The following is a 25409-nucleotide window of genomic DNA, read 5'->3' as shown; positions in this document are numbered from 1 at the left end:
ATCTTTGTTTTTTGACCTTCTGATATGAAAACAGGCATTACAGCCATGTTTTGTGGCTCTTTTTTTCTTTGATTTAGGGAAGTGACAAGAATGTGTGGAACAATCACAGAAGTTAACGTTTCCTCTTATAAACAAATGAAAAGGGCAACTCACCAAAGTTTCTCACTGACTTCAGGGACCTTTTCTTTAAAAAGAATGAGAAGAAAATTTAGAAAATCTTTAATTTTATGATATCCACAAAGACCATGACATTAGGGAAGATCCAACATTTACTTTCAAAGTTTCAGCAAAATTGTTCTATTGTGTTTAGCAGCATGAAGATCTGAGATGGAATTTTAGTTCTATCCACAAACTAATTGTGTGATTTAGGGAAAATTACATAACTTCCCTAAACCTTGTTTTGTCTTCAGTAAAATGATCTCATGGGATTCTTATGTAGATTAAATTAGAGAATATGTGTAAAGTATTTGCATAGTACCTGGAAAGGAGTATAGAATCAACAAGAGGCAACTCATCATTATTATTACTCTGGGCAGATTCCCTGAAGCCTAGCTTTGGCGACATTTCTCAAACTCTTCTCTGTCTACATCAAACTGAGGTATTAAACAATTAAGAAACAGTGACTTGAGATGTTTCCGCAGTAGATAAAGTTATTAAAAAAATTTTTTTAAGAAAAGAGGGAACTAGCAAACTCAAAAGTCACAGGATAACTGGATAAGCAGGCTTTTATACTGCAGCATTCACTTTGGAGAAATAACCCATAAATATGAGGGTACTCTATCCAAATGGACCAGTAATTACAGAACATGAGGGCTGTGTCATCAAGAAACTAAAGGAGCGTCTTTCTTCCTAATTGCGTTGGATTCTATAGTGCCTGGACTTGGACTGAAACACCTGCACGATGCATACACCTCAGCAGACAGTACAGGGCAAGCCTCCGTAAGGCTGTGTTGCAGAAGCCTCCCAGAGCACCCTCAGAGGAGTCAGCCCCACTGATCCCCACAGAGGCTCCGAGGCTCTGGGCAAGCAAGCAGCAACCCCACTTCCTGTTACACTCCGGATTCCTCCCTCCTCCCCTGGGCTTGCATTCCAAGCTGCCCTGACTCTCCCTCCCAGGGATTCCTCCAGGTCACAGCCTGAGGAATTCTACGGCTGCAAGAAGACACTCCGAGAAGACTGAGGATGGGAACTATTTTAACTCACAAACAAATCTAAAAGGGGGATGGGGCTCTGCACTCCCAGATGAAAGAGATTCAGGCTTGTGAATCACTGAAAATAGCAGGAAATCAGACAAGAAGGGCCTTGTCCCAGAGTAATAGCCTCACTCAGAGATTAAAATAGGTCTGACCTTTGTCTATGGGACTGTGTTGTCTCAGTCACATTTAGCTGCTCCAGCTGAGGACTTCTGGAAACCTCCATCTGCGTGTTGCAAAACCGCATCTCTGGGTCAGGGGGTGGTCTCTCCCTCAACACAAAGGAGCCACTTATTCAGGGTGGCACTTAACTGGAGCTTGTGACTTCTAAGCCAAGAAAATGGAGTTCACTGAAATTCCAGTTGTCTTTTCTCCCTGCTCAAAGGAAGTTAGAAACAGAGAGATGTGACAGTGAAGGAAACTGAGGTTCACCAGCCAACACTGAAGTTATGTGATGGTCATCCACACATTTGCTAGCCTCTGGAGGGGCCTAAAGGTCCCAGTCTTCTTGTATGGCTTCTCTGCTTTAAAAGCTTATTTGGGGAGCCAACTGTTGCCATGTTTGGGGACATTGGGGTGCAGCTTTGTTGGGCAGGATCAACAGAACAGAAGGCAAGCTATTTATAGACAGGAGGCCCGGAGATCAGGAAACTAAGCCTGTTTTCTACTGCTACCCCTGCCAATGAGGCACTGCTTCAAACTCAGATTACTTCTCTGTGCCTCAGTTTCACCTTCTTTAACTATAAACTGGAGATAATAATACCCATTCCTCCCTGGTTTCTCAATATATTGTGAAAAGAAATGATTGCATATGTGAGCCCTGGGGAGAAATGGCTTAATTCAAAGCATCATTATTGCTATTTCTTATTGCCCAATAGTCTCCAAAGTAATCATAGCTTTCTTTTACTAATATCCCATGCCACCTCTGGCCTGGTAACCTAAATGTCAAAAGGTGGATATTCCATTGCAGGTTTTGAAGGTTTCTGTTCTTCCCAACTTTGCTTTTAATTCACATGACATCCAATTTGCTTACTTTATTTTGCCAAACGTCATTCTGCACAAGCAGCCTCCACTAAGATGCAACAGGAGCTGAAGTGAACATTCAGATCTTTAAACATGACGTAGATGAGTTGGGGATGTAATCTCTCCATCTCAGAGGGTACCATCTAATTAGACAGTGGTGGCCATTTCCTTTTCTGATTTACTCTTCTGTTCCTCTCTTTGACCTGGAAAGAACAAGGTAATACTGCTTAACCATGTATTGTATTCAAACCACACCAACCACCAAGCATTATTTCAAAACTTGCCTGGGATGAGCTAGAGCATGTGGCCCATGCCATCATATTTTAAGTCCCCTAAAATAGCTCTCTGTTATTTTATATGAAGAGTGATGTGTAACAATCAAACTTGAAATTCTATTTTTTAATTATATTTTATTGTGGTAAAATACCCATAATTATTTTTCACATGCAGTTTTCTGGGATTAAGGTGTATAATGTTGTCAGATTTTCTTTTTTTACTGAGGTTAAAAACATGTAACGTTAGATGATTTATCATCTTAACCATTTTTAAGCGTACAGTTCAGTGGCATTAAGTACATTCATATTGTTGTGCAATCATCACCACTATCCATCTCCAGAACTTTTTTCATCTTCCCAAACTGAAACTTTGTACCCATTAAACAACAACTCTCCATTTCCCTCTCAACCTAACCCTGGGTAACCACCATTCTACTTTCTGTCTCTATGAATTTGGCTACTCTAGGTATCTTCTATAAATTAAGCTATACAATATTTGTCTTTCTGTGACTGGCTTATTTCACTTAGCATAGTGTTCTCAAAGTTCAACCAAGTCATAGCATGTGCCAGAATGTCCTTCCTTTTTAAGACTGAGTGATATTTCATTGTGCGGATATATCACATTTTGTTTATCCATTCATCCATCAACAGACTTGGCAGCTCCTACATCTTGACTATTATGAATAATGCTTCTATGAACATGGGTGTGCAAATATCTCCTCCTTGCTTGCAATTCTCTTGCCCAGAAGTGGAATTGCTGGATCATATATTAACTCTTTTTTAATTTTTTTTTACATCTTTATTGGATTATAACTGCTTTACAATGTTGTGTTAGTTTCTGCTGCACAACAAAGTGAATCAGTTATATGTATACATATATCCCCTCCCTCTTGAGCCTCCCTCCCACCCTCCCCATCACACCTCTCTAGGTCATCACAAAGCACCGAGCTGATCTCCCTGTGCTATACAGCAGCTTCCCACTAGCTACATCTATTAATTCTTTTTAAATTTTTTTTAGGAACTGCCATACTGATTTCCATAGTGGCTGCACCATTTTACATTCTCACCAATGGTGCACAAAGGTTCCAATTTCTCCACATCCTCACCAACACCTGTTATTTTGTTTTTGTTTTTTTAGTAGTAGCCATCCTAATGGGTATGCTGAAATTCTATTTTTGATAAGAGAGTAGGAGATGGAGGGGCCAAGATGAAATAGGTTACAGGGCATTCTCATATATTTGTATGAGATTTCTCTTGGACAGAGTGATGAGGGCTAAAACAGAATGGCTAAGAGCCATCTCGGAGAATTGTACTTCTTGGTTACCCTTGCTCTAACTGGAGAGGAAGTGTATAAAAATGCCTACAAAGGATGTTGGAGGTTTCCCTGCTGACTCTAAGTCAGCAAGAGAAAACTGAGCCTGAGAAGAGAGGCATGTCAGAAAGAATTTAATGCAAAGTACTCCCTACTTGTACCACGCATCTGGCATACAAATGTTCCACATGACCTGAGATGCATTTTAGTGTTTCACCATTTTGCAGTTTCACCATAAAATTTCCAGATTATTGACAGAAGCAGATAAGTCACTGAAGGAAGAGGAGGAAGGGTTTTCTCAGGAACTGAGCAATAGAATGGGGAAAACATGTACGGCTAACCCCGGTCAAAGGTAGAAATTAAAAGAATGAGATGGGAAGTTAAGCCTAGAGAAACTCTCTTGCTTCTGCTCTTCCCACCAGCAGCCCATGACAATCACCGACAGAACAAAACATCAGTTCTTTGTTCTACTGCTCACTTCCCCTTCTAAACTGCTGATGTCCTTGTTCTGCTGCCCCCGGGGACCTGATGCTGGCCTGCTACTGTCCAATGCCCGCAGCCCCCTTCTGAGGGATTTCACCCATCCTCCACTCTCTCTCCTCGTTAGGCATTCAAAAAATATGTATTGGATACCTGCAAACCATGGAAGTCAAACTATAATGGATAACTTGAGATTTTTAACTTTTTTTTTTTTTTTCAAAAATTTTGTTCAAAGCAAAATTAGTATCCTCCACAGTGGTGAACCCGGGAAATGGGAACGGTCTGCCCCAGGTGCAAGCACGTCATCATTGTCTGTAGAGAAATTTAAAATTTTTAAATAATATTAAGAATTTTTCAGTAATAATCTAAAAGAAATAACAAGCTCAAAGGCACACTGCTCTTTATTTTCCCTATGCTCTGCCAACTCTAAACAATGTCAATGATAAAATACTCCTCCCACTTAAAATATCTTTCGTTGGTCCCAGTTCTAAGCAATTGCTGTGGTTACTGCTGAGTTTTAATAATACATATGTAATCTTCATATAGATAGAAACATATTAGTCTTAAATAAACATCGTATTCTGGAACCTCCATTTGTATACCCTGAGACTCAGCTGTCCACATCCACTGAGAGAGTAAGTTCAAAATGGTTTGGAATCCTTTGAGCTTGCCTAGAGGGCAGTTAGCAGCTCCAATTCCTAGGGTACTACAGCTTCAAGTGTTTAAAACAATAGACTCAAAACAAACAATGATTGTAAAGGCAAAGGAGGCAAACTTGAGTCACTTCACTACTGCCTCTGGAAGCAATGGAATAAATGGCAGTATAAAATATTTTCCTTTTTCCCAAGAAATCATTAATGTATTATATTTTAATTTATATGTATATATATATAAAACTAAAATATTTTTATTCTGTAACATTTGTTTTGTTTTTATTTTTAATTAATTTATTTGCATGATTATCTGTTAAGTTTAATAATATTTTATTGTCTATATTTCTCTTCTGGCTGTTATTACTCATTTCATTGCACAATTATTACTGAAATACATTTTTCATATAAGGGTATTGAAAATGATTGGCGCTGGGTGTCAAAAATACTAGATTCATGGCTGCTCTCACTACTTTTTTTTCTAATTAGTGCATAATTCATTGGATTCAACTATCTAACAAAGCGCTTGATATCTGCCAGGCACGGGCTCAGCCATGGACATACAGAGACCAATAACGCACAGATCAAGCCTCAAGGTTGGTGTCTCTGGGATACGGCATATTGGAAATCCCAGTTTACGGCTAGAGCATGAAGCCGAACTGAACATATTAGTACAAGTCTAACTTACTGGAGAAGTTCTAGACAATCCAAGACCAGACTGATCAGGTTGTTTATTTCATTCACTCATGAGAGACCTGGCATATGCCCAAAAGAAGGGGCCTAATATTTTTTATACCTACTTAAAAGAATATTTATGAACTTTTTCTTATCCAGTTCTGTGATTATGTTTAAGAATCACCCACTATCGTTATGCCTCCTTAGGCCATGTCAATAAGCACACAGTAAACAAAGCAGACTTATGCACATCAAACATAAATGGACCTAGATCCCTTTAATTATTTTGAGTATTCCTATCAAAGGAGCATCCTGCAGCCTTCTGTGAAGAACCGTACAGGTGGTCCAAGGGGTAACAGAATGAAATTGAGCAAAAAAAAAAAAAAAAAAGTTTAGGTCAAAAATCAGGTAAAAAATATACCTGCAGCAAGTCCCATTATTCTGTGGAATAACCTCCCAGGGGAACCTGTAATGGCCCCATCATTCGTGTACATCATTCTAAACAAAGATGGAAAAAGTATTTGAAGATATTCTGTAAGGAAAGCAGCCTGTATTGGAAAAGGAAAATGACCTAATTTTCCATCTGTAATTTTCATGATTCTGCCTTGAATGGCCTCTTCACACATAATATCTGACAATTTGAATATAAGAGACTAAACAAAAAAATGATCTTTGGCCAACCCTTTAAGGCAAGAGTTTAAAAACTCTTAAATGGAAACATTCTTGACAATAAAAATCAGACTTAAAATTATGATAAGGTACTCATACTTATTTCATATACATTTACATACTTATTCAGCGTGTGTGGCTTATTTTAAGATCAAAATTCAAATGTGTTACAACGTGCTAGTCACTGCTGCAGCATCTCTGTCACTGCAGCTGATGCTGTTAACTGACACTTCCTGTTAAGAGTCAAATCCCATTTTTTAGGCTGAGACAGGAAATACCACTCAGCACTGGAATACATATGAAAATCAGGACACTTTCAAAGATGTAATGCAGGAAATCAACCCGAGAGAATATTCAAATAGTCACAATGTGCCTAACATTTTCAACATTTTCTTCCTCCTTTAAACAAATGTTGAAGCAAAGCTTCCTGTGACTCAAAAGCGACATCAATGGACTCTCAAAATGGCAAGTCCCACGTACGTATTATTCCTTCTCTTCACACTTAATTTTCCTGGCTTGATGTGAGGTTTCTAAGGCTTTAAACATGGCCTGTAGAGCACATCTATGTATTTACATTTAAAATTCCATCTTCATGGAGTAGACAGAAAGTAAAACCGGCCATTAACATCAACAATTTGCTCCTTTGAGTTCCTACTGCATGTGGGGAAGCTAAGATACCAAGAGATAAGAAACCTGTTTGCAGTTCTTGAGAGGATTACAAGTTAGATGGGGAGAGGCGATGTAATCTAATAACATAAATAATAATACAATGTTACCTGTGTTTCCTTACCTGTAAAATGTAGGTAACAGTACTTACCTGGTGGTAAGGGATTAGAAGGAATGATTATGGCAAAGCACTCAGCACAGAGCTTTGCACCTATAAATGCTGTATCAGAGATTATTGACCTTACAGGAGAACTGCCAGATAAGCAAATTTTTTAAATAAAGGTGAGTTAGGGAGAAGCAGAGGTCAAGGAGAGGTGAGGCTGTCCGTGGCAACTCAGGAAAGTTTCTTGGACAAAGCAGGACTTAAACTGGGCTTCGAAAAATGAAGACGACCAACCAAAAGGCAAAAAAAGTCCCCATTCACTTCCGAAAATGGCAATTGGCAGGACTATCCGAGGTGATGACACATTCTTTCAAACTCCCTTCTTGAGTGAACCTATGGCTCTATTTCCTGGATCTTTTAAACCTGTTTTTCCAGGTAAGTACAAACATCTGAGCATTAGCTTATTTACAATTTAGTCCTCATTCAATTTTGTTCCATTTCGAACTCCTCTGTAGCACAACCTAAGAGCACTCACCAGCCAATGTTTCCTGAAAGACATCTAGGAGACAATACCAGAAGACCCTTGGAGAACAACAGGGAATGGGGTTTCAGAGTGGACTTTCGCTACCTTTTCAACGGAAGTCAAAGCAAACCAGGTGATTCCTTTCTAGTCAGTATGGACCAGTGACAGCCCCACACCCTTTGAGTCAGTGGGAAATGGTTTCTTAACTCACTTTTGGGAAACGCTGCCAGTGATTCAGCACTACAGGCTGGCTCACTGGGATACCATAAGGCATATTTCCCTCACAGCCTCCCCACCCCCTCGGTGAGAGGCAAGTTTCCCAGGCTCCAGTGTTACCTGTAAGCACTGCTGCTACAATGGGAAAGTGTATCAGAGGGTCAAAGGTAGTCTTTCCTTTACCAACATGATTGAGACTCTAGAAGGCTCTTTGAGTAGATACTGCATAATTTATCATCCAAACTGGTAACTTTTTGAGAATAAAATGTGGCACTACTACTAACTGTACTATAACAGCAGGTGTAAAAGGGAAATGTCCCAGGAAAATTGGATGTATGATCAACCTATCTCAGGGTCTTGGGTCCTTGCATGCTAGAGATACTGTGTTGATTGTCTTTGCCCTAGAAGCCTCAGATTAGTAGGGAAAATAAACACATACATGGGCGTTCATAAAGCATTGTAGAAGTCAGGGAACCAGGAAACTTCCTGAGGCGGCTTTTAAGAGTGAGAGAAGACTTCTGGGGAGAGGGGCTGAACTATCTCCATCTTCATCAGACAGTGAGGAATAGGACCCAAATTCCAGGCAGAAATGTCATTGAAAAACAAAAATATCTAATATTTATCAACCTCTTACTGTGTATTAGCCCCCTTATAAAATACTCATTTAACCCAGACTTCTAGTACCTCCATTTTACCTCCAAGGGGAAACAGTTTTAAAACACTGAAAGAATCTATGTCCCTTCCCTTGAATCTTGCTACGATCAATAGAGTACAGTGGACGTGACACTATGTGACTTCTAAGACCAAGCAGCTTCCACCTGGTTTGCTGAAACAAACATGTTGGATCCCTGAGCTGCCAGTAAAATGTCCAGCTACCAGCAGAAACCATTCTTCAGCCATCAGCCCAGGCACCAGACATGTGAGGAGTCATCTTAGAAATGGATCTTCCAGACCCAGCGTACAACTGTCCCCACTGGCCCTTTCCTGAATCTGGATCCACAAAATCTGGCTTTAAAATGGTTATTGTTTTATATCACTAAGTTTTGGGTGGTCAGTTTCATAGCAATAGTAACTGGGTCAGAAAAACAAAACAAAACACAAGCTTAATCAGGCAATGAAAGAGAATTCAACTCCAGAAAGCTTGGTATCAAAAAGCACTCTTTTAATGACTTTTGTATCCATACAAGCACCTGTGGTAGCTGACATAGGAAGTTCAGAAAAGAAAGTGCTAGAGATGGATTTGGAGAGAAAACAAGAATCTATCAAGTTATAGATTTCCTTATAAACCACGTTGATGAGTCTGGAGCAACAGGGAAGCCACTGAGAAATTTTAAAGCAGTAGAATGTTGTACTCGGCTTTGTGTTTTAAAAGGATCACTCTGATGTTTATGTGGAAGATCTTCAAGGGAACCAGATCTATGGCATTTAGGAGCCTGTTAAAGCGATTCAAGCAAGAAACAAGCCAACAGCAGTGGCAGAACAGATGAGGGGGAAGGGGGATAAAATGAAGAAACAGTAGCTAGACTGAGGACAATTGTTGAACGTTATTCTCTAATTCCACAAAATATTCTATAATCATTCTACTACCAAACCTGGAGGTGGAGAGAAACTGCAAGACAGGTAAAATGATTAGGAAATACTTCTAGAGATGCACTGTACTGAATGCTCAGGGCCACAACTGCCCCATAAACTGAAAAGTATAGACGCTTTCATTTTCCTTCCCTCCCCTTGAAGATGGTGGAGGAGGAACAAAGCAAGATAGGAAGGTTAGTTATAGACAATCACTTTGAGAAAATGTAACTATATTGTCAATAATGAGAGCCAGGTTCCTCACTGTCAAAGGAAGTGAAAGAAAAGAGAAAGCTAGAAATAACCCTGAGATTATGAACTGGAATTGGAAATATTAGAGTGAACTTGTAGTTTTAGATAATAGATGATAAATATAGATTTGTGTATATAAATATATATACATACAATATATGCATCTGTATGTATATACATATAGAAGTTCAGCTCTGTTTTCCAAGAGAGTCTAGAAGCAATGCCACTCCAGCAGCAATGAGCAGTCTGAGAGCAGATTTTGGTTTCCAGTAACATTTTCCACTAAAAGGAACCAGGACTCCTTAGATAAACAATTGATTCCAGCACTTGGGTGGGGAAGATACAATATGGGCTTGGACTATCTTTTTGTCATAGAACGTAAGGAAGTGTTCAAAGAATGATATAAAGATTGTCAAAAAGACTTGGGAGCAAGTTTACAAAGGTTCCAACTGGACAATTCTGGAAAACTGAGCATCAGAGTAATGATAGTAACAGATCACAATCCATTGAATAAAATAGGAATCCATAAATCTATACTGATATGAAAAAATAACTATTAAATGGAGAAATAAATGAAGGAGAAGGGAAAAAAATCTATCCAACACTAGAATGCCAACTGATAAATAATGGAAATAGAAAATCGCCATTTGACAGTCATATAATAGTCATTAATTCAGGCAGGAATTAGGAAGAGATGCTAAGGCTGGTGAGTGGAGGCTTAATGAGTTTGAAGCCTTTGGCATAGCCCTGAACTATCTCAGCATAAAATCTTTATCAATTACAAAAAGGGGGAAATGGTGGTTTTAAGGTGGAGAAAGCTGGCAACTTGACCGAGTGCTCAAGGCTGGCATCACCCGAGGTGGGATAGATGCTCATCCTGAGCTTCCATTGTGCGATCAACTTGGGAAGAGCACAGCGTCATTTCTGAGGTCTTCCTGCCAGGAAGGAATGCTCTGAGTCTGGTCATAAGAAAACCTCATAAAGGCCCAGGTTGAGGGACAGCCTATCAAATGAAACGTCTGTACTCTTCAACCTGTCAAGGTCATGAATCACAGGGAAAGACTAAGGAAATGCTCCAGATTAAAGAAAAGTAAAGAGTGGTAAAAATTACCACAATGCATGATTCTGGTTCATAAAGGAAAAAGACTGCAAAAGCTGTCAAAATTTGAATGGGGTCTGTGGATTGAAAGGTAGCATTGTATCAATTTCCTAATTTGGAGGATTGTTTGGGATTAAGAGGAGAGTATCTTTGTTTTTGAGAAATGTACGCTGGAGTTTTAGGCATCGTGTCTACATGAGATATGGAAGTTTTTTGAACTGTTCATGCAACTTTTCTATAAGTTTGAAATAGTCATTTTTAAAAAAATCTTAAAGAAAAGTTTTTAAAAAACTGGGGGGGAGAAATTTGCAACACAGATGGAAAAAATAAAGTATAAGTGCTCAGAGGTTCCTTCATAACAGGAGCTAAAATAAAAGGGTTTTAATTCATTATTAAAAAAAAAATTAAGTACCATTCCATATGAAAATTACCAAGTACAGATGACAAAATGCTTAGTAGTTTTGATTCACAAATATCACTGGCATTTGAATAAGTAAAAAAAAAAAGTAAGGTTATGCTTTTCAAACTGTCTTTCTGAGAATTTCTGGGAGGTGACTCAACTGTTCTATAAATACTGAGCTCAAATTTCATTATAAAAATATGCTTTCAAATAAATTAAAAAATAAATAAAATATAATAAAAATACATTCAATAACATATAAGAATTATAGTTTAAAAAGAAAATCTATACTACACTGAAATATGTTCTATACCAAATAAGAAACCATCAGTATGTTCACTTGACCCACTTTCTCTTGCCACCTCTATGTAGATATTTGAATTTACTGCAAATATGTCATTTATTAATAATTAATAAATGTGCCTGAATTTTTTCTTTTAATTCTGGAAAGATTCTGGCTGTATAGCTAAAAGTGTAAATTCAGATACTAATCCCTAACAGTATGAACTATAACTTTTCTTGAGTCAATTTTTTTTTCAAATAAAGAAAAAAATTGGATGGTAAAACTGATATAAACCTGCCACAGTCTTTCCTAACTTTTTTTTTTAATCTTTCCTGTTCATTTTGAATACCAGTGTTCATAGGAACAGTTTCTTAACATGACTGACTATAACAAGCAAATAGTACAAATTGACCTTACAGCTGAGCATATTACTAGGGTACTGTTTTCATCTATTTTAAATGCTAATTTTTTCCCAACAGATGTCTAAGGAAGAGAGTTCTACTTGCTTAAAAAAAAAAAAGTTGAGGGCTTCCCTGGTGGCGCAGTGGTTGAGAATCTGCCTGCCAATGCAGGGGACACGGGTTCGAGCCCTGGTCTGGGAAGATCCCACATGCCACGGAGCAGCTGGGCCCATGAGCCACAATTACTGAGCCTGCGCGTCTGGAGCCTGTGCTCCGCAACAAGAGAGGCCGCGATGGTGAGAGGCCCGCACACCGCGATGAAGAGTGGTCCCCACTTGCCGCAACTAGAGAAAGCCCTCGCACAGAAACGAAGACCCAACACAGCCAAAAATAAAATTAAATAAATAAATAATTTTTTTTAAAAAAGTTGAAAACAACAGTGTAAGATATTGTTTTAAAATATGTTGTGGGACAAGATACATTTCCTCTTTCATTTTGTTAGGTGATCAATAACAACAAAATATAAAGTCAGGTCATCCTGGAAAAGTGGGCTCCTATCTTTTAAATGGCATATTTTGCCTGATAATCCGGAGGAGGGTGGAGTTAATGACTGATAATGAAACACAACTGTATGTCATTTGATGTCTTTAGCTCCTTTGTAATACAAAAACCTGCATTGTTTGTATCAAAGTCAACTGATTAGCTGTAAATAGAATCTTTCAACATCTGAGAATCATGTGCTCAATTAATTGCTTTCTCCAACACCTGAAGATATAATATAGCAAAACAGTAAAGACCAAGAAAAAGTATTTTGTTAGGGATTTGGACCCACCAAGCCCTCCCAGAGCTTTAGAGCATTGGTTTTCTACCAGGGCAATTCTGCATCCTGCCCCCTCCCGATATTTGACAATGTCGAAGACACTTTATTGTCATCACACGGGGGATGCTATTGGTATCTAGCAGGTAGAGGCCAAGAATGCTGCTAAATACCCTACAATGCACAGGGGATCGCCTCCCCAACCCCCAACAAAGAACCATCCAGCTCAAAATAGCAACAGTGCTGAGATGGAGATATTCTGACCTATAGCACATATTCTCTTACAGAAGAGTCAAGGGTAAATTTTTAGACTGTTCTAGATTCACACCTGAGCTTCTAAATGCCTTTTCTTCACTCTTCCCTGTTTTTTTTTTCTTTTTGGTCACACCACATGGCATGTGGGATCTTAGTTCCCTGACCAGGGATTGAACCCACGCCCCCTGCAGTGGAAGTGCAGAGTCTTCACCACTGGACTGCCAGGGAAGTCCCTTCCCTGTTTCTTCATAGCTCTCCAGTGATGGATTGATCTTTCAACTTCACTTCCTGGTTAACTCAGAAATGGGATTTATTATACTATTGTTGCCGGAAGGGGGACCCCTTCCAGGGCCTGAGAGTGGGCGCTTGTCTAACACTCGGAAATGAGTTGTCTGAGGAGACTCACATACTGACAAAGCAAAAGACTTTATTGGGACGGGGTGCTAGAGTGGAGAGCAGCAGGGTAAGGGAACCCAGGAGAAAGGCTCTGCCGTGTGGCTTGCAGTCTCAGGTTTTATGGAGATGGGGTTAGCTTTCTGGGTTGTCTCTGGCCAATCATCTTGTTTGTGACCATATTTGGTCTGACTCAGGGTCCTTCCTGGTGGCGGGAGCATCTCTCAGCCAAGACGGAGTCCAGCGTGAGGGTTTCTGGGAGGTTGGCAGGACATATTATGGGCTGGCATCTCCTCCCTCTTTTAGGCCCCTCCCAAATTATCCTGGCAGCACTGTGTTCCTTATTGGGACCTCCTGTTGTGAAACAACTCATGCAAGCAGTTCTTATCCTGCCTGGCGAAGGTGGGCAGTTTTGGTCAATGGTTCCCTAATAACTACCCACTGAGAGACTTCATACTCAAGATACTTCCCGGGAATTGGGGCAGAGGTCTTTTTCTTCTGTAACTACTGCCAGTAGGAGTGGGTGCTGTCCTATATAGTAGAGTAAAAGTCTCTCTCCACCTGATCTAAGTGCACGTATTCTGTATCTAAACCAACTTCCACCCACATAGAAACAACATCTTAGTCTGAAACTGTTGGACCCTGTCAGACATAAACTTTGTAAGCAGCTGAAACAGGCAGTGGCCAAACAGGAGACCTAACAGGATGGTCACCTCCAGATCCAGGGAAGGGAGAGAATGCAGAAACAAGGGAAGAGCAGTCAAAGGCAAAATTTGGGGTGAGGGCTGCAAGGTGTGCGACTTTCTTCTGATTGGTTGGTGGTGAGGTAACAGGGCGGTGCTCTAGGTATCTTGGGCTCAGCCAGAAGTTACCATCCTCCATGGCTGTGGGGGGACCTTAGCTCTGCGGAAGAGCTCAAAGATACTGTCATGTATGTTCCTTGAGGAACCAGGACCCTGCCCCAAGTCTGCACTATAGTTTATTGACTGCTTGTCCCTTGTTTCTGCATTCTCTCCCTTCCCTGATTAGCAACTGTTTGAATCTGCCCTTTGGAACTCAGGGAAGGTCAAGGAGGCTAAAAGAAGCCGATTTCCTACAAACAAGAAATAGGGTGCACAGAAAGGATTTGTACCCAGGAGTCCCACAGGGTCCTGCTCGGTTTCAACTATATCTAATTAGGTAGAATGGTTGGCTTACTGGTGTCCAGATCCTATGGCAGAAGTATTTAAGAATCCTGAATAGAAAATGTAAGGTCATCAACCTGTATTTAATTTTGTGAAAAAAAGTGTGTAAGTAACTTAAATTTAAAAATATATAAAATTATAAAAAGACTATCAATGCTGTGCAAAATCAATGCTTTGTTAAAGGACTCTGCTTGCACTATTAAAAATACTTCAGTATAATTAAGATTTTTTTGATGTCATACAGACCCAGGTTTGAATTCCAGCTCTCCAACTTATTAATCACCTTGGATAAATTATTTAGCTACCATTTCCTCATCTGTAAAATGCAGATAATAGTGACTTTTTCCTAAGGTTTTGGTAAAAGTAAAGTACAGATATATATGAAAAGTATTTAGCATAATGATTAGTATGTAGTAAATGCACAAAAGTGATATATCATTAACTGATATTGTTAAAGAGAAGTGCAAATATTCTTGTGCACCTTTCTGAAAAAAAATTTAATTTTGGTAGAAACCAAGACAGCATATTTGTCTCTTGAAGAGATTACTGTTGACCTTGAGCAAGTTATGTAATCTCTCTAAAATGGGAAAGTAGTACTAGAATGTTGTGAGAATTAAATAAGTTATGAAAGAAATTCTAGCATAATGCCTGCCACAAACACAGTTTGCTTTAAAATCATTGTGAATGCAATTTATCACACTTAGTGAAACATTATTTACATTTAACTCTTTGAGGTATAAATATTTACCCATTTTTTTTAAAAACATGAATAGATGAATGTTACTTAGGGTTGTCCTTGTTTTTTTAAGGGAAGAGTAGAGCAGAAGAATAGGCCTGTGATTTGAGAAGTGCTAGAGGATGGCTCTGAGTGATCCAGAGCTTAATCTACTTTCCCTGATGAGGTCATCTGTACAATAAAGAAAGCATCTGCTTGTTTGTAAAGTGATCAGATTGAAAGTACCAGGCATTGTTTGTTGAAATATTTCTTTTCACTTGTAGATCTCCAATCTCTGCCTTTATATGCAGCCTGACAAGTGAAGTGGAATGCCAACAGCCTTCTCTCAACAAACTAAGAGGCGACAGAGGAGAGAAGAAAAGGAATGTAGTTAAGAGAAAGGGTCCAGGCCTTCACATAGATGGCACCCACTTAGGAAAAAACAAACAAACTTTAGCCTTAGCAGAGGCAGGACAAGCCCGAGGGCTTCTCAGAGTGAGAAACTGGGATCTATCCCAGGCTGGATCCAATTAATATAACAAATTAATCCTGATTGGTTCACTCATCTTACCTAGAAACATACAAAAGTCAATTGCTTAGAGGGCTTACCTAGCTAATTGTTCACAGGTCATTAAATAATTATCCAAGAGTAGCAAGTACATCAAAACCACCACTAATGTGTGTAAATGTGCAATAATTTTTAAAAAAAGAGTAACCAGCAAGATTGTTAGATATATTATCTATACTTCCTTAGTTAATTGCCACTGCTTCTCACAAACTATTCCCCCAACCCTGCTACTGGCACTAGAAAACAGCTAGCTGTCTCTTTCACCTACGAAATTCTCATAACCGTTGCTTGCCTTTACCCAGGTCTTTATTCTTTTGGCCTTTGCTCTCCCTTTCCCTACTGTAAGCAAGCGAAGAGATTCAGTAGAGCATAGAGCACTGAAAAGAATCCACGAATGCTGTGTGACCTTAAACACATCACAAAATTCTCATCTGAAAAATGAGTATAATTCCTACCTCATAAGGTTTGAGAATTAAGCGAGTTAATTCATGTAAAGTGTTTAGAATAGGACCTAGCACAAGATAGGTGCTGTTTCAATTGGGGGATCACAAGTCCCAGTTTGCCTGGGCTGGGCCAATTTATGACTGTTGTCTCAGCTTCCCAATTAGTTTGGCATTTGTCATTCTCAGGGGGCCCTGGTTTGGATGACAATTCATGTGTTCAACGTGTGTGAAAGTGGTAAAGCTGCTATTATTATTGTTATTAGTAAACTGTAAACTTTTTTTAGTAGTTTAGTGAAGTCGATTACAAATGCACATATATGTTGAGATATTAATATGTGTTGAGATATTCCAGAATCATTATTATAAATGATTATAATAAGAGTATGATAAAAATAAAATAAAATGAGTATAATAAAAAGAACTAATTCTTACACACTTACTTGCTGTATGATTTGATGGAAGTTACCTCACCTTTCACAAACTCAAATCCTCTTCAGTAAAGCCAGATAATAATAGTCTCTGAATGGTTTTAAGAACCCAATGACATAATATATATGAAAATACTTTGTCAATTATAGCACTTGATATAAATGAAACATAATTCTTGGACTAAAAGTTGACTTAAAGTATCATGTTTCCATAAATGCCATATTTAGAAGCTGGCTTAATATTTCCTCAAGCCTTCTATGTACCTAGTAGTACAGATGTACTACTGGATTTATAATATTGGTTTAAAAAAAGAGCATGAAGAAATCAGATGACCTGTTTGCTCAACCATGCACTAGAAACTCTAGAACTTAGTTCTTCCTACTTCTTGACTTGCTTTGGGCACCTGAAGAGGCACAATAGAATCAGTAGTTAAGTGCACGGTTTCAAGTCTTTGGTTTGCCATTAATGAGCTGAATAGGATTAAGCAAATTCCTTAATGAATCTAGGTCTCAATGGGGGTAACATTATTACCTATTTTAACAAAACTATGAGAGATAAGTAAGATCATGATTATAAAAGTCTTAGCACAGTGACCTTGCTGTGCCTGATACATGGTAAATCTGAATAAATGTATTGCATGTAATTTTTTTCTTTTTTTAATTTAATTGTTATTTTATACTGGAGTTTAGTTGATTTAATTTAGTTGATTTACAATATTGTGTTAGTTTCAGGTGTGCAGCAAAGTGATTCTGTTTATTGTATGTAATTTTAGCATACTACTGCATGTAAGTAGTTCTTAGCAAAGCACTGAGGTCAGTTCAATCTATTTTAGATTGCATTTTATCATTGTGGAGTGGGAAGAGGTCAACAAGCAGATGACTTAGTTCCTGACCCTAAGAAAATTCTAAATTGTATCTTAAGGTTGGCAGGAGGGCAGCTGTTAACTGAGGTCAACAAACGTTTATTAAATAATTGCTATATGCAAAACACTCTGTTAGGAACAGTGGAATACAAGAAAATGAGTAAAAGGTCAACAAAAATTATAATACTGAGGTCTCATGGAAACAGACCCGTGGATGGTGACCTTTTGGATTGGCTCTGAAGGTTGGGACAGGCAGGGGGGAAGGCAAGAACAGTCTAGGTGGGGCTGAGGAAAGAAATAAGGATTTATTTCCACACATTCAGCTGACTGTTGGAGTAAAAGTGCATACATGAGCTATTGGTGTGAAACTTAAAAACAAGACAATAGATTTTTAAAGTCTCTGTATCAACCTTCCTCACGATAATCTAAAAAATAGTACTATTCACTCACTAAATTTACTGTATCATGTTTAGCTGTATTGGGTGTTTTAGAGGTCAAAGGCATTTGGACCATACTGAACCTATGAAAACCATTTCAAGTAGGATGACCCAGCTTTTTTTTTTTTTTTTTTAATTATTTATTTATTTATTTTTGGCTGTGTTGGGTCTTCGTTTCTGTGCGAGGGCTTTCTCTAGTTGTGGCAAGCGGGGGCCACTCTTCATCGCGGTGCGCGGGCCTGTCACTATCGCGGCCTCTCTTGTTGCGGAGCACAGGCTCCAGACACGCAGGCTCAGTAGTTGTGGCTCACGGGGCTAGTTGTCCCGCAGCATGTGGGATCTTCCCAGACCGTGGCTCGAACCCGTGTCCCCTGCATTGGCAGGCAGATTCTCAACCACTGCGCCACCAGGGAAGCCCGACCCAGCTTTTTATATTATGTTTTATTTATATAAGCCCATATTATAATCATGATACCTAATTGCCCTTTGCTCTTACAGTGACAGAACAGAGGATGTCTTGAAGTGTCTTCCAGCTTTAAGATTTGGGCTCCCCACTTTTCAGAATGTCAGAGATCTTTGGGGAGTAATGAACAAAAGAAGGTTGCAGGTGTAGCAAATACAGGTATAGGAAGGGGAAAAACTAGTGTTCATTATCTTCTGGTTTATACGGGTTGAAACCTGCTGAGCAAATAATATTTACTCTAAAAGGCACTTTGGAATAGAGAGAACTAGAGCAACGTCAGTCGTACTACTGCTTCTTCCAGCAACTCTGTAATGTGTAGGAATACAGTTGGCCCCCGATCTTGGAGTTCCATATCCACGGATTCTGCATTTGGTTGAATCTGGGAATGCTGAATCTGCAGATGCAGAATCAGAGGATCCAGAGGGCCAACTGCATTACACCATTTCAGTTAAGGGACTTGAGCACCTGTGGATTTTGGTATCTGCGGGAGGTCATGAAACCAATTCCCCCCGTGCATACCTATATACACACTACACAGTCTGTGACCCTTTTCTCTCAGTTTCAGTGGCCTGCACATTCAAATGTGGTGGGCACTGACTGCCATCGTCTTTTCCTCCACTCTATTCTGTTTCCCTTTACTCAAAGGGAAAGCTAGAGACATCCCTCCCTGACTAAATGGCCTCTATATCCAGCAAAACATATAACTACTGTAAGGAGAGAATAAAGACCCTAGTGTGCCTCTATTTCTGTATTTACTTTTTTTCTAAAATCTGAACTATACACTCTGTGAGCATAGACATTCCAACATCAGAGGTAGGTTCTTTAATTCTGTACCACTCTATTACCCGCCAAGGAATTCAAATTTAATGTAGTTTGCAGCTTAAAAGTGGCATAAAATAAAATTCCAGAAAATGTCATGGCAACACATCAGACATTTAATGTCAGGTTCCCTTACGTTCATTGCATTGCAAAAGGCAACCACCAATCATGCAATTTTGGAATGATATCTTACTTCGTAATTAAAAACCAGGTTCCTTGTATTTGGTATTCGTAGAGCATATGTGCAAGGCAATTGCTCCTTGGGAAGGAAAGATGGTATGCTTGAACTCTGAAAGAACTCTGCCTGCAATGCTGTTGTAAGTAAGCTGTTCTTCGTTAGCATCCCTCACCTAACTTCACACTTAGAGGTGTTGTCGCAGAGTCACCAAAGAGTAGGCAAACGTGAGCCCATGGTTCAAAACCTGGGGTAAATTTTGTTAGACAGTTTCTTTGTTCAATATGACAAACATTACCTTCGTTTAATTATAATACTGAGAACTTCATCTGATATGATCTCAGCCTTTGTTTTTCAATCCTAAACTGACATTATTGGACTCTTTGAATATAATTTGAATAACAATGTACCAGTTGATCTGATGCTGAGAAAAAGAAGATATCTGAAACACTGCTGAAAATATACCACCTTGTTTATGGTCTCTTGCTTCTCCTTTAGCTGCAGAGCTCCAAAAATGAGAGGCGTATATTTTAATAAAATCTCTTCACTCGAAATCCATTCATCTTGGTGAACTTCTCCTGTATGCTGATATTGTGGGCATCCCTTATTCTGATACAATACAGCTTTCAATGTGCCTAAATAAATAAGAGTACTACAAACATTTAAGTATTGCTTCATAATTTATTTTCAACCAGTGGAATAAATGCCTTGTCTTATGAAGTAAGGTCCGATAAATTAAGGTACAATCATAAATGGAGGCATCTTAGCAAAGGAAATACTTTCATTGGGGTATTAATAAAACCTCAACTATGTAGAGACCAAATTTTTTCCTATTACTAAATCTTTTCCTCTGAAACTGCCAAATCCTTTTGATATTTGAACTTTTTTTTTATAAATTTAAAAAAAATTATTTATTTATTTATTTATTTTTGGCTGCATTGGGTCTTTGTTGCTGTGCACGGGCTTTCTCTAGTTGTGGAGAGCGGGGGCTACTCTTCATTGCAGTGTGCGGGCTTCTCATTGCAGTGGCTTCTCTTGTTGCGGAGCATGGGCTCTAGGCGCACAGGCTTCAGTAGTTGTGGCACGTGGGCTCAGTAGTTGTGGCTCACAGGCTCAGTAGTTGTGGCACATGGGCTTAGTTGCTCCGTGGCATGTGGGATCTTCCCGGACCGGGACTCGAACCCATGTCCTCTGAATTGGCAGGTGGATTCTTAACCACTGAGCCACCAGGGAAGCCCTGAACAACTTTAAATGGAAATCATTCTTAAATATATTATGCAATTTTCTACCACCTTAAACAGGGCATATTGATCACAATAATTTTTTTTTCAAAATGACTCAGGGCCACTTTGAGCATCAATTATTATATCACACTCTAATATAAAAATGACCTCAAGACCTAAAGAACTCTTTTTTTCTGTTATTAAATGACTCCAGGCAACTGTTTTCAACTTACTGTAGCACTTTATCCTTTTTGGTTCCCTCCTAGCCACTGAGTTTTTAAATTTTCCTTCTGAGTCTAGTCATCGTGCATAGGAGGAGTAAAATGCCCCCTTCTTTTTATGACTTTTACTCTGCTTTGGACTTAGGAACTACATCAACAAAGTTGTTGGAACTACATACAAAGCGTGAGTACACAGACATCAGCTGAAGACTCAGGGACATGTCTGTCAATAAAGCTTTGAGCTTTCTTGTGTGGACTTTGTAACATTTATATTGTTTATTCAGAGGTCTTTATATAGCTCAAGTCCTGGACTATTATATTAGGTAGGAGAGCTGCTGGTTCACTGAGTTCTCCATCAAAAGGATATCACTCTGCTAGAACTGACTCAAGCTTCATATAAGGCAGATAATTTATTATTGACTCCTAGGAAAGAGTTTTAATAAGATGTAGTCAGTTGTTTCTTAACTATAACAATATTTGAAGTAGTAAACAAAACAAAATCAGGAAAAACCCCAAATGAGAGTTGATTTTTTAAAAATTCACTCTTGGTTGGTAATATACTAAATTCTAAACATGTGACTTAGTATAGGATGGAATTTAAAATAACAGGCCTACCTATTTCATGGCCTATCCATGGTGTTGCAATAAGAGAAGTGTAAGATCCTACTTATTGTCCCACAGCACAGACTCTAAATGTGATGTTTTAGCAAAACTACAGTATCAGGCTGGAATCTTATTCAAGTCTGTACAGTGTAATATTAAGAATCCAGCACTGTAAAAATACAATGCTAGATTTCAAACAGCTAACCACTAGGGAGGTAATTAAAATTGGGGGAAGAGGAGTGAAGAATGACTCTCATTTTATATTTTATATTTATATATAGTTTAATTTTTTAAAACAACATGTGTGTGAATATATATGTATATGTCATTGTTTTTAGTTAAAATTCTTTTGATTACAAATAAAAATCACAAAAACTCCCACTAATTCCATTTCAAACAAATAAAATTTCACTTTACTCTGTGAAATGACTCAAATGCAATCAGGATTTCTGCTGCTTATTTACTCCTTAAATTTATTCAGGTTGGGTGTTGTATTAATTTGCTAGGGCTGCTGAACAAAGTACCACAAACTGGGTAGCTTAAACAACAGGAATTTATTGTCTCCTGGTTCTGGAGGCTAGAAATCCAAAATCAAGATGCTGGCAGGGTTGGTTCCTTCTGAGGGCTGTGAGGGAACGATCTGTTACAGGTCTTGCTCCTTGGCTTGTCGATGGCCTTTTTCATGTTCACGTGGTGTTCTCCTTGTATGTGTGTCTGTCTTCAAACTTCCCCCTTTTGTAGGAACACCAGTTATACTGGATTAAAGCCCACCCTAATGACCTTGAACTTGATTACCTCTGTAAAAACTCTATCTCCACATAAAGTCATATCCTGAGGCGCTAGTGGTTAGGACTTCAACAGACAAATTTTGGTGGCATTCAGTTCAACCTATACCAGGTGTCAACAATCTATAGCCGTCACAGGGCGCTGGTCAATCAGACCATTTTCTGAAGCAGTTTTGGGCCCACTCCCTCCCCAGGCACACTGTGACACTTCCCCTGTCCTTCCTCAGGTTCTGCTCTCAACTCCAGCAAAGGTGGAAGCAGCCACAGATCACCTCTGCCATCAAGCAAGTCTTGTGACAATTCCATTTTCATAGCCTTTTCATTCTCAGGGGAGTAATTCAAAGGGTAGCTGGAAAATATCTTTCTATAAAGACAGAAATTTTCCTGAAAGTTGAGAGTCCTGCCTACACACTTCCTACACAGACAAAATTGGCATTTAATTTTTTCCTTAGGGAAAACATTATTGCTTGAAAACTCATTTTGTTAGTGCTGGCACAACGGTATATTAAACCATGTTAAAACCAAAAAATACACAACACATGCAGATACTGAGGCTGGGATTCTCATTTTACCTAGTTCTGAGTGAATATTTTTATGATGAAAGCGTATATCTTAGGGTAACACCCATTTATATGTTCCTGATTCCTATTTTCTTAAGTTCTTATTCTAAAAGATCCCAAATTTCCCACATTTCTTATTTTAAAAGGAAATTTCAAAGATAATTGTCTTTATATAATCATAAAGAGGATCTTTAGCAATTAGCCATTGTAAACCTTCAACTCTCAGATCAGGAAACTGAACCCAAAGGGTACTGCTTGGTGATGCTGAGTTAATCACCAGTAGAAAAAGGTCTTCCTTAGATGGAAGAGGCCCATGCTCTATGCATGCTTTCATAATATTTACAATAAGAAGGAGACCTTATAGGATCTTTACTAAAGTAATTAATTTGTGGGAAAAAAAAATACTATAGCATATATGCCTAAAATCCAGAATGTATTTGTTAGTTTTAAATAAGTCCTGGTGTAAGAGGAAGGTGGAGTTTACTGCCAATAAGTGCACGTTCATATACGGAGCTTGTGCATGAAAATATTATAGAAGATTACCAAAGGACATATAGAACATAAAATATAGATATATTCAATGTTAATACAGACCACATAAATCAACTTAAAGAGATAGCTCCTATTTTTAATTCAATGTTTTTATCAGCTTTCTATATAGATAGTATATTCTAAATGTTTTTTGAAAATATCTACTCATTTTGACATTCTGTTCTTCAATCTGTAAAACATCTTCTTCCTGTCAAACCTGTCATCCACACCAAATCTAGAATGGGATGCCTGGCTAAATTTCCTTTGTTATGGATATCACAAAACCAGGCAGATAATATTTTTCCAGACATTTGGGATCTTCCTTGTTGAGTGAATTAGCACTGATAATGGTAAAAACAAATAAACAAACAAAAAACAGCACATACAGTATACACAGTATATACATGATCATTTGATCATGACTACATTTATAATTAATTTGGGAGCAGTTAGTTTAAATTCCATGACACTCTTATTTTGAAACTTTTAATTTTTTCAGAATTTCAGGAAAGGATTCTAGTAATTCCTAAATAGATTATGCTTTTAGCTATTGAAACTCATTTCAGAAGTAGCAATACCTAGACCGAAACAAAATGGAACATTAAGTCAGTGATTTCCTGAAGTTAGAGGAACAAGATCTTCTAAATAATGAAAACCTCAGAGGGACTCAAATGAAATCCCGTTTTTGTTTCAAACTTAGTGGTTGATAATTTTTCTAATATTTTTTAATAGATTCCCTACTTTAATAAACAGAGTAAAAATTGCTTTAATTCCTTTTATGATTGAAAATGTTACAGTGTGTTAGAGTCATCGTTGACAATTACAATTAAATGGCTGTGCAGATTTGACTGGGAAAGTACAACATACTGATGTTAGTCTATGTTGACCCCAAGAAATACCCTGCAATTATTCTGCTGCCTTTTAAGGTCTTTGAAGTGAGTTGTTTTTTCTTGTTTGTATTTTAGAGCTACTCATAGACCCTTAGCAGAAGTATGGTGTAGTCACATTCTTTTCTCAATTGGACCACCATGCATCCTGCCAATTTCTGTGATTTGTCTTTCTTCTTCTTATAGGGAAATCCTAAGAAAGCAAATGATGTTTCCTTCACTTTACTGAATTCCAGTTCATTAAGGGTTTCTAAATCCAAATCAAGATAATATACACATAAAATAAAAGGTTTCTTTATTGGTTCATCCAGTTGAATCCTATTGTACAATTACCTATACTTATTAGTCAAGTCCTTTATATAAAAATTAGGATAGCTCATTCCCTTAAGTCCTGAATATTTCCCTCATGTTTTTCCTTTGGTTATTAATAGTTTAAAGAATAATTGTATTTTTTTCAGATATTAGAAATAATCTTTTATGTATTTTGACATCTAAGAAAGTCTAAGTTTATAGGAGGTCAAAAGAGCATTAAAGGAAAGAGTGCTTGAAATAAACAAGCTGTCAGAACAGTTTCATCCCGTAGAGATCTACAATCTAACCAGTTTTATTGCAATGGACTTTCATATACAGACATACATACATATATGCATCTACATATGTACATACAGATATACATGCCTTGATTTAATGGGATTAATCCTGAGCACAGTCTAAAAAAAACAATGATATTACTCAAACTGTGCCCATAAAACACTTCAGAATAGCAGTGGAGGAATCACCATGCTAAGTGAGAGGTTACTAGCATATTGTGACAGAGTACCCTGACTTACTGACAATACTACTTAGCTACAATTGGAAGAAAATGTCACTTAAAAGATAAATATGTAAAGTAAATGACCCCTTGTTTCATTCCCCTGACACAGAGAGGACAGAGCTTGCCTTTATCACTCCTGTTGATGGTAGGTTCCACTGACTGCAATTAGAGGATGCAAGGACCCTGATGGAAGAAATGCACACACTAGTCTGGTAGCGCTTGCAGGACGCAAGATGACTCCCAGGAGGGCAGGCACTGTGGTTCCACCAGTCACATGTTGGTAGTGCCAACCACCCCAGGGCCAGGAATGCATTCTCAGGCTTTGTCCTGAGCTTGGTCATCAAGCAGAAAGGTTTCCATGCTCCTGTCATTCACTGTTTTCTCTCTAGTCCTGCTCCACTTGTGTTCGGCCTCACAGGTTTTCAAATACTAAAAG

General features: G+C 38.4%; 1 long non-coding RNA gene across 1 annotated transcript in view; it reads right to left on the bottom strand.

Annotated features, from left to right (window-relative positions):
• Positions 1-775: 775 nt before the first annotated feature.
• Positions 776-25409, bottom strand: part of LOC130704750 (uncharacterized) — an 83875-nt gene continuing 59241 nt past the window's right edge. The window contains exons 3-4 of the long non-coding RNA XR_009005213.1: positions 2227-2419; positions 776-1568 (exon numbers count right to left, since the gene is read on the bottom strand). This is a non-coding gene — a long non-coding RNA (uncharacterized LOC130704750). The remainder of the gene's footprint in view (positions 1569-2226; positions 2420-25409) is intronic.

Source organism: Balaenoptera acutorostrata, chromosome 14 (genome assembly GCF_949987535.1).
Source record: "Balaenoptera acutorostrata chromosome 14, mBalAcu1.1, whole genome shotgun sequence".
NCBI lineage: Eukaryota > Metazoa > Chordata > Mammalia > Artiodactyla > Balaenopteridae > Balaenoptera > Balaenoptera acutorostrata.
This window is presented reverse-complemented; position numbering and strand designations above follow the sequence as displayed.